The following is an 8,303-nucleotide window of genomic DNA, read 5'->3' as shown; positions in this document are numbered from 1 at the left end:
ATTCATATATGGATTATATATTAATAAAATGCATATTCAAGATGAAATACTTTATCGCCTTAAAAAAATTTAATGCAAATTTTAATCACATGCAAATACCTTATGTTGGGAGTGCTAAAAATTTTATGTGCAAAAAGTAGATAAGAATTATGACGCATAATTTACATATTTATTTAAAAACTTCTATTTGAAGAGATAATGCAGATATTAATAATATAGTTTTAAATAAAAATGGTAAGAGTAATAAATTCTATTTTTTTCCAATAGTTTGAAGAATGCTACTAACTTGTTAGTAATGCACCATTGTCTTGTATGAACATGTTAAATAAAACTAAATAGGATACAATATTTTGGTAAAAGAACGTATGTTTACTCAAAGAATTTGAAAATTACTATTTAATAAACCAAGATAACTTCTTACAATCGCTGCAGAAGTGCAGATCAACTATTCATTTAATGAACAAATGCTTATTGGCTATTGTCACAATCTTTAAGCAGGATATGTGTTTTTTACATATGTACTTAATAGAAATATGTATCGTATGTATATATATATATATATATATATAAATGAATAATTTTGATCACCTTATAAGAAACTTGCACAATTGAAATCTAAAAGCATGCACCACTATTCATTATATTTTGAATTTTTGCAGTTCCACCTTGAACACACAATCACAATCAGAGAAGCTACATAACAACTAACAGTTCACTTTTAAAAAATCATTTTAATTAATTTGCTACCAAAGAAGGCACACGTTTGATTTACGATGCAATAATATAGTGAGTAGTAACGGAAACCTAACCAATTTAATCACAACACCGGCAAATTTTAACGACCAAGTAATGGAATTAAATAATATTTTTTTTATTAAATTACGAACACGTACAGAGATAGAAATAATAGTCGGATGTCATGTACGACATGCGAATTTGAAATTAGGCAAACATGTTGGATTTTATTGTGTACTACGATATAGTTGGGAAGACCATACCATACCGTTGCGGAGTTGGTTGAGAACTATTCTACGGTCAGATGTCGGTGCAACGCGGACGCACTTTGAATCACCATGCCTGTATTTTCAGGAGTACAGACAATTACAAAAGTGTTGTGCGTGCGATACTAGTTTTTTTTGGAATTCATTCATCTTTGGCTCATTCAAAAAAGTATCACCAAAAAGGTAGGGATATTTTCTAACAGGTAATCACTAAACAAGAATCAATTTTAGATTTTTTTAGATCAATTACAAGTTTTTGTGAAAATATTCAGTAAGGGGACGTCCATTAATCACGTAATCTATTTTTTAAGAAATTTTGGACCCCCTCCCCCACCAAACATCACGAGTATTTTTATATACCAGAAAAAATTGTAAAATTTTTGATTCTTTTTGTTGTTAAGTAGTTGTTAAGTGGTGGAGAAAAAAATGTAAAATTTTTGATTCTTTTTGTTGTTAAGTGGATATTTGGATTTTTTTTAAATTACAGGTAAAAAATAAAACACGTGATATCTTACTATATGCCTCCCTCCCCCACGTAATATTTTGTAATTTTTTGTCAAACCCCCCTCCCACTAAAAACCTCACGTGATTAATGGACGCCCCCTAATTGGAAAACAAAAATTTTTCTAAGGCTATTGAGAATTACACCTTATGTTAGTGAGTTTATGACATATATGTTCGAAATATAATAATAATATTACATTATATTAACACAATACTAGTAACTAACTATCTTCAAGCTATTGGGTTAATTTTATTTTTTTGAGTCTAGAAATATGTGTGATGAATGTGGTAGGTGTTAATTTATTTATATAAATATGATTTTTCATTTTTTATTTAAAAATTTAATATTAGCACATAAACTTATAAACATTGATATTATTTCTACTTGCTTATTTAAAAATAAATAGAATAATGAATAACAGCTATTTTCGATTCTGGTTAAAGTTCCTAGAATTGTAGATTTATGAAGAATTTTTTCTTTTTGTATTATTAATTAATTTTCAAAAATACTTAAATGCGTGAAAATGCACTTATTCTGTTTTTAAAAATACTTCTTTTATTATGTCTGAATGTTATAAATAAAAACGAATATAATGATAATTATTTTGTAATAAAAATTTTCTTATATTTGTTACTTCTCTAATTTTAAGAAAAAGTTATAGATCCACGTTTTCCGAATATTTAAGAAAAATTAAATCAATATTTCATTTTTTTTAATTACTTTCGAATTTAATGAGAGTCAAATCAACATTGAGTGATTTATTTTATATTCATATTTGAAACGTAGTTTATTACTTTGATTCTAAAATTTTATACATCTATAAACATTTTCAAAATATTTATTGCTAAAATATAGTTTTGCTAAATATTTAGCAGAAAAAATGTCGCCATGATATTTTTATTTAATTTATCTGTTCAATTAATATAAATAAAATTTTTGTAATATAAATTCAGTAACAATTTTTTTGCATACAAAATTTAAATTGGTATAATTTTCTTTGAATTTTCGTGATACATATGATAGCGATACACAAAAGCAGTATGAAAGGATTCTAATAAGGAAATAAAAAAATTAAATCCTTTCAATCTATTTTTTTATCAAACTGTTCTAATATTGTTATAAAATTAGCTTTACATCTATAACATCTCGCCATCAGTGCATGTCACAACTTTCCTTCAACAATTTCACCAATAAAATATATTTAAATTATTTTATCGTTACATAATGCTCACTTTGAAAGAAATGCTTACTCATTATTTTGCAATGATTATTGCATTAGTTATAAAAGTGTGATATTTTATTTAAAATTGCTTACTTATATGCATGTAGAATAATCGAGTTTAAAGACCTCATATCTCAAGTATTATATTTTGATTTTTTTAGTAACTGATCATGTTTCTCAAGCTATGTTACCATGTACGGAAAAAATTATTTTCGAAGTAGTATATAAAAGCAGTTTATTAAAATAAAATTGTTTTAAAATATTTAAAACAGGCCGTGAAAATGAATAAACATTTCTCATACACATGCACCTTAAAGATTAAAAATTTTTAATAACTAACATATTTCCAATATTTAATATAATTGTTAAAAACAACATCATTTTTGCTAATTTTGATGTTGCTATGCTGTTGAAATATATATTTCTCGCATGTTTATCAGAAAAATTTTTAATAAATATTTTTGCTAGAAATCATTTCCAGTTTTATTCGATCATGGGCACCAGCCTGTATGTTGCATTAGATTTTTCATGGATTGTATCATCTATCAACAGTACTTCGTTAAAATTAAATTAATAATATTTATATTTTATTTGGTGGTTTTAATACAATTATTTTAAGAATCATTGTATATTATTAGTGATTATTTACTTTATTAATCACATTTTATTAATATAGAAATTCACGGAAATATTATTTCAGTTTATCATTGTATATTATTATAAGCAGTTCAGTATATAGTTTACATGAAACAAGAAGTTTATTTATCGGCATGATTTAACATCCTGCGCAGTTTTGAATTCTATCAATGATATTAGAATGTGGAAATTTTCATTTATATACATATAGCATTTGTCATTCGATCAATATTTGGCAAACATAGCCATCGGGATATAAATTTAATACTTTAATGGCAAAAGTACTTTTTGGATAATTTGTATAATTGTTGAGATTCGTATGTAACATTTAGTTTTCATTTTCATTTCACTTTTCATTTAGTTTTTCTTCAAGATTTTTATTTCATTTTATATAAGATTAAGGTAATCGCAAAAATATATATTAGCTTATCATCTGATTTGATAAAGAATAGCTAAAAAAATCAATGAAGGAATCTCATTGGAGAAATTTTTTCCAGTCCATGGAAAACTAGTTTATAGTCTGATATAATCGTTTTGTATTCTGATTATTTAATTATGTTTTTTTAACTTTTAATAACAATCTGTCATATTGGATATTGATTAATTATTTTGACTTTATTATATGGATTAGACAACTAAATAGTTGTCCAATCCAGTTGCGTCTAATTAACTATTCTCAAAGCATTTGTTAATATTTCATGATCAAAATAAGCAGATATACCCACCAGAAGGGATTTTCACTAGATGTTATATTTGAGATCTATTCCCTTAAGTGGAAATTTGACATCAAAGCTGCCTGATTTACCGTGGTTTGGGTGGAACCAGCAAACCCAGGACTAGTTTATGCTTGCCCACGTCCGGACTGATTATGCTACCACTAGGCCCATTAAAGTATAATGAGCAAAAAATCAAATATGTGGCTGATGAATGTGATATTAGCAAGGGCATATGTTAACTGAAGCAAAATGTTGAGGAAATGGTAAGTTCCCTAATAAGTTTAAAAATTTTATGTAATAAACACAATTTAACATAACATGTTTTTTATATTTTTAACAGCAATTACAACCTTAACAGAATTTAATTTGGAATATACTGCACTTTTTTAAGAAAATCTTCTTTCACCCACTTTAATGAAAATTGCGTAACATCTGTCCTTATTCTATATCATGTACGGAGAGTTCTGTGTTTACGTTCCCGCGGTCCAGAAGTAGTTTATTTGTATTTTGGGTTCCTGTTGAGTGTCGATTCTTGGTTTAGGAATTAAACAGACACATATAGATTCAAATTTCTGTGTATTGTATAACATACATACTCATATGCAAATTACTAAAACCACGTTGTTTGTACTTTATTTATACCTCTGTGAGATATTTCGAGGATCTAGTAACATTGAACAGTGGCTCGAAGCAAGTAAGTAATTAGTTAATTTTGGATCTTGTTCCTGTATTTAACTACATAATCGGACAGGGTGTTAAATGATGTTAAAAATATGTTACCCTCGAAGTTAGTTAACTTTATATAATAACAAATTTTTCAGAAATATCTAAGTTGTAGAAGAATATTAAATGTATATTGCTACCATTCTGCATTTACTAAATAAATTTTTGATAGCACATTGTACATAAATATTTTTCTCAATTTTTAAATATTTTAAATAATATTAATTTAAATAAAACCTAATTTATTAAGAATGTAGGTACCTACTTATTTTATAAAGTTTTAAAAATATAATTTTTAAAAATCAAGATTTACACACATATTTTTAACTTCCCGTAGGGTGAGTTACTGTAATTGTCCAAAATCGAAATTGAAAATTTTTGCATTTCTTCACGTTTTGAAGGTTCTGAACATTCTGGCATACCTCAGAAAAAATGGATGTGTGTGTGTATATGTGTATGTATGGATACAATATTTCGTCCACGTTTTCGGGCGCACGGATCAAGCGATTTGAATGGTTCAAAAAACATTCGATTCCTATTGATAGGGAGATGTGCTGATTAGTTTTTGAATGAATGTATAACAATACGTTTCGTGTTTTTGTTTCTAATAATCTAAAAATGTTAGATAGACATTTACATTTTTCAATAACTATTTCTTGAATCTCTGGTTATTATATGCTCCAATACATTATATATGCCAGGGCTACCGCAATATTTATATTTATTTTCAGAACTTTTTTATAATTATATCCGCAATAAAATTGCGTTAGCAAACTATTCTATTAATATTTCTTCAAATAAAACATCAATACTCATTAAAATTATGATTATAAAATTTTAAAACCGCTACGCTTTGCGTTTGAAGTTTTGGCAATTCAAATATATTTTTAGATTCCAAAACCATGAGCAAATTTCCGTACTGTAATTGTTTATATAATAAAAATAATAATTTCAAAAGATTTATACATGTACAAAAATCGACCTTTGTTTTTCATCAACAGAAACAAAATGACATTTATTTAAAAAAATCCTTGATGACTCATTGATTGAGTTGCCCATTAATTAAAAAATCATCCATATTATTTGTTATATTATACGTCATGATTTGCAGTTTTTCTAAATACTTTTGTTTTAATTAAGTTAATCAATAATAAATTATACAAACACATTAACTCAAAAATATATAAATAAAGTATATAATATTATTCATTCAATTTTACTGAGGTAATTTGTTAATTAACTTTACAATAAATTAAATTTATTAATAATTTATATTGAATACTTACAATTGTCAATAAGCTATAAACCAACCTTTTCATAAATATAAGCAAATATTTAAATTCATCACATACAATTCATTGTTCATTGTCTGACTAATATTGTACTTACGTTTTTGTTTATTGATTCAATGTTTTAAAGAATTTTATTGTCTAGCATTCAGAATACATAACAGAGCTCAATCGTTAATACTATTTTTTAAATGAAAATATAAAAGACCAATAATTAAATTTGTCTTCTATAATTATATTTATTATTTTATTAAAATAATTATTAATAAAATATTAATAATTATCTTAATAAAAATTAGTTAATGAATATTATCACCAATCTCCATTCAATAGCAAGGATAAGAAATGTTTTACTCCAGTTCGCCACAGGATAATTGCGTTCCAGTTTTATCTGTGTTGACATAAATTTTGTGTAAGCTTTATACTATTTATCTTCTATAATGTTTCTAATTGTTTTTGGTAAACATTAATAAATAACACCGCTATCTTACTAAACTGTACTATGTTTATTCGAGGGATTGTACAGCGGCTTCCCTTTTCATTTTCATTGTTTAGATGATTCATTCAATAGTTCATTAACACACGTTATAGTAATAATAGAAAGAGATTCGAGAGAAATTTTAACTAATTTGGACGTTGAAATTAAAAATTTGTTTCATTTTGAGAAAATAATACATATATAGACATAATTTTAAATACTATTAATGCTTCATAATATTTAATAAAACTAACAATAAATAGCTAATAGTTTTTACAATTGTACTTTATGCTTACGTATTTATAGAATTTATTAAAACTCTCCTTCGATAAATCAGGTTGTTGGTTATAATATAACCCTTGTAGCTGTGGACTGTATTAAACACTGATTTGTTTGTATATTATGTATTTGTTGCAGTTCTAATTACAATCACTGATTTGTTACTAAGATATAATGAAAGAAGATATATTTATTTTTATTGGTTATTTACATGTTGCTAAGCGCGACAGTTACTTTTTGAAGTGAAGAACTAGTTCCATTGAAACACTCCGCTACCCCCTCTACCAGGGGTAGCAACCATTCCGTGTAAAGATTAATGCCCTGAAATTTGTCATCTTCATGGCCAATATAATAAAACGAAAAGACGTCTGAACAACAATCAATATAAATTGATTTCTTTTATTTTATTGTATTCTGTGCATAGTTTTTTGATTTGATATATTTTCTATTTTTAAGTTGATAGCGCCTGAATTTTTATTCGTATGATTTTTTAAATATATTAATTAATTATTATAATTTAGTGTATCACTTATTTTTTCCAGTTAAAAATCGAAATTTGAAAGTTGCAATTGACAATGAATGAGGAGTAGTCATCCCGAATTTTTTGTGAAACGATTCATGCATTTAATTTTTTTTTTTCAACTTGTACATGTATATTTTCTTATATTTAACTTGTAATAACGACCATTCAAAATATTCATACTTCATTGTAAAACTACTTATGCTAATTGCTAAAAGAACAAGATTTAGATATATATGTAGTTGTCATTATGTTAGTAAGTTAATTTAATATTTTATTTTATTTATTTCATGAAATAATATCTCTTTTATTATATACTCAGTAGTTTAAAAATATTTAGTAATTATTTTGAAAATTAATATTTAACACTTGGCTATTATAGGCAACCCAAGACTGACCCATCCAGTTGTGATAAACTGGACTTTTGTGGCAATATTCATAAGGGCTATTTTCACTTTGAAGTATATTTCGGTCTATATTCTTAAGTTTATTCTTAAGTTTTTTTTGTTTATTTTTTATGATACCATAAACAGTAATTACATTATATGAGCTGCTATGCTAAGATGTAAAATAAAAATTAAATAAGAATGAATGAAGATAACAACCACAAAAATGGTAATAAATAATAATAATAATAAATAATAAATATACTTTTAAGTGAAAATAATTTTGAAATATATTCAGTAATTCTTTATGCGCATGTCTTGTGAATATGCTGTCAATAAAAATATTTATAATTATTTTATATTTTAATTAGTGTCTAACACATAATTATTTTTTATACTAATATTATTATTTTTATTTACCAAAAGCCTAGGTATTGATATAAATAGTATTATATGTTATGATTCTAGGCAAGTTAACTCATCTAATTATACCTAGTATTTTTTGTAAATCTTATATTGCCAAATAAAAATTATATTTATTCCAAAGA

The sequence above is a fragment of the Ctenocephalides felis genome, unplaced genomic scaffold (assembly GCF_003426905.1).
Source record: "Ctenocephalides felis isolate EL2017-DRISC unplaced genomic scaffold, ASM342690v1 CF-g0.4_SCAFFOLD_00845, whole genome shotgun sequence".
Taxonomy (NCBI): Eukaryota; Metazoa; Arthropoda; class Insecta; order Siphonaptera; family Pulicidae; genus Ctenocephalides; species Ctenocephalides felis.
The sequence above is the reverse complement of the archived record's forward strand: the minus strand, read 5'-3'. Positions refer to the sequence as shown.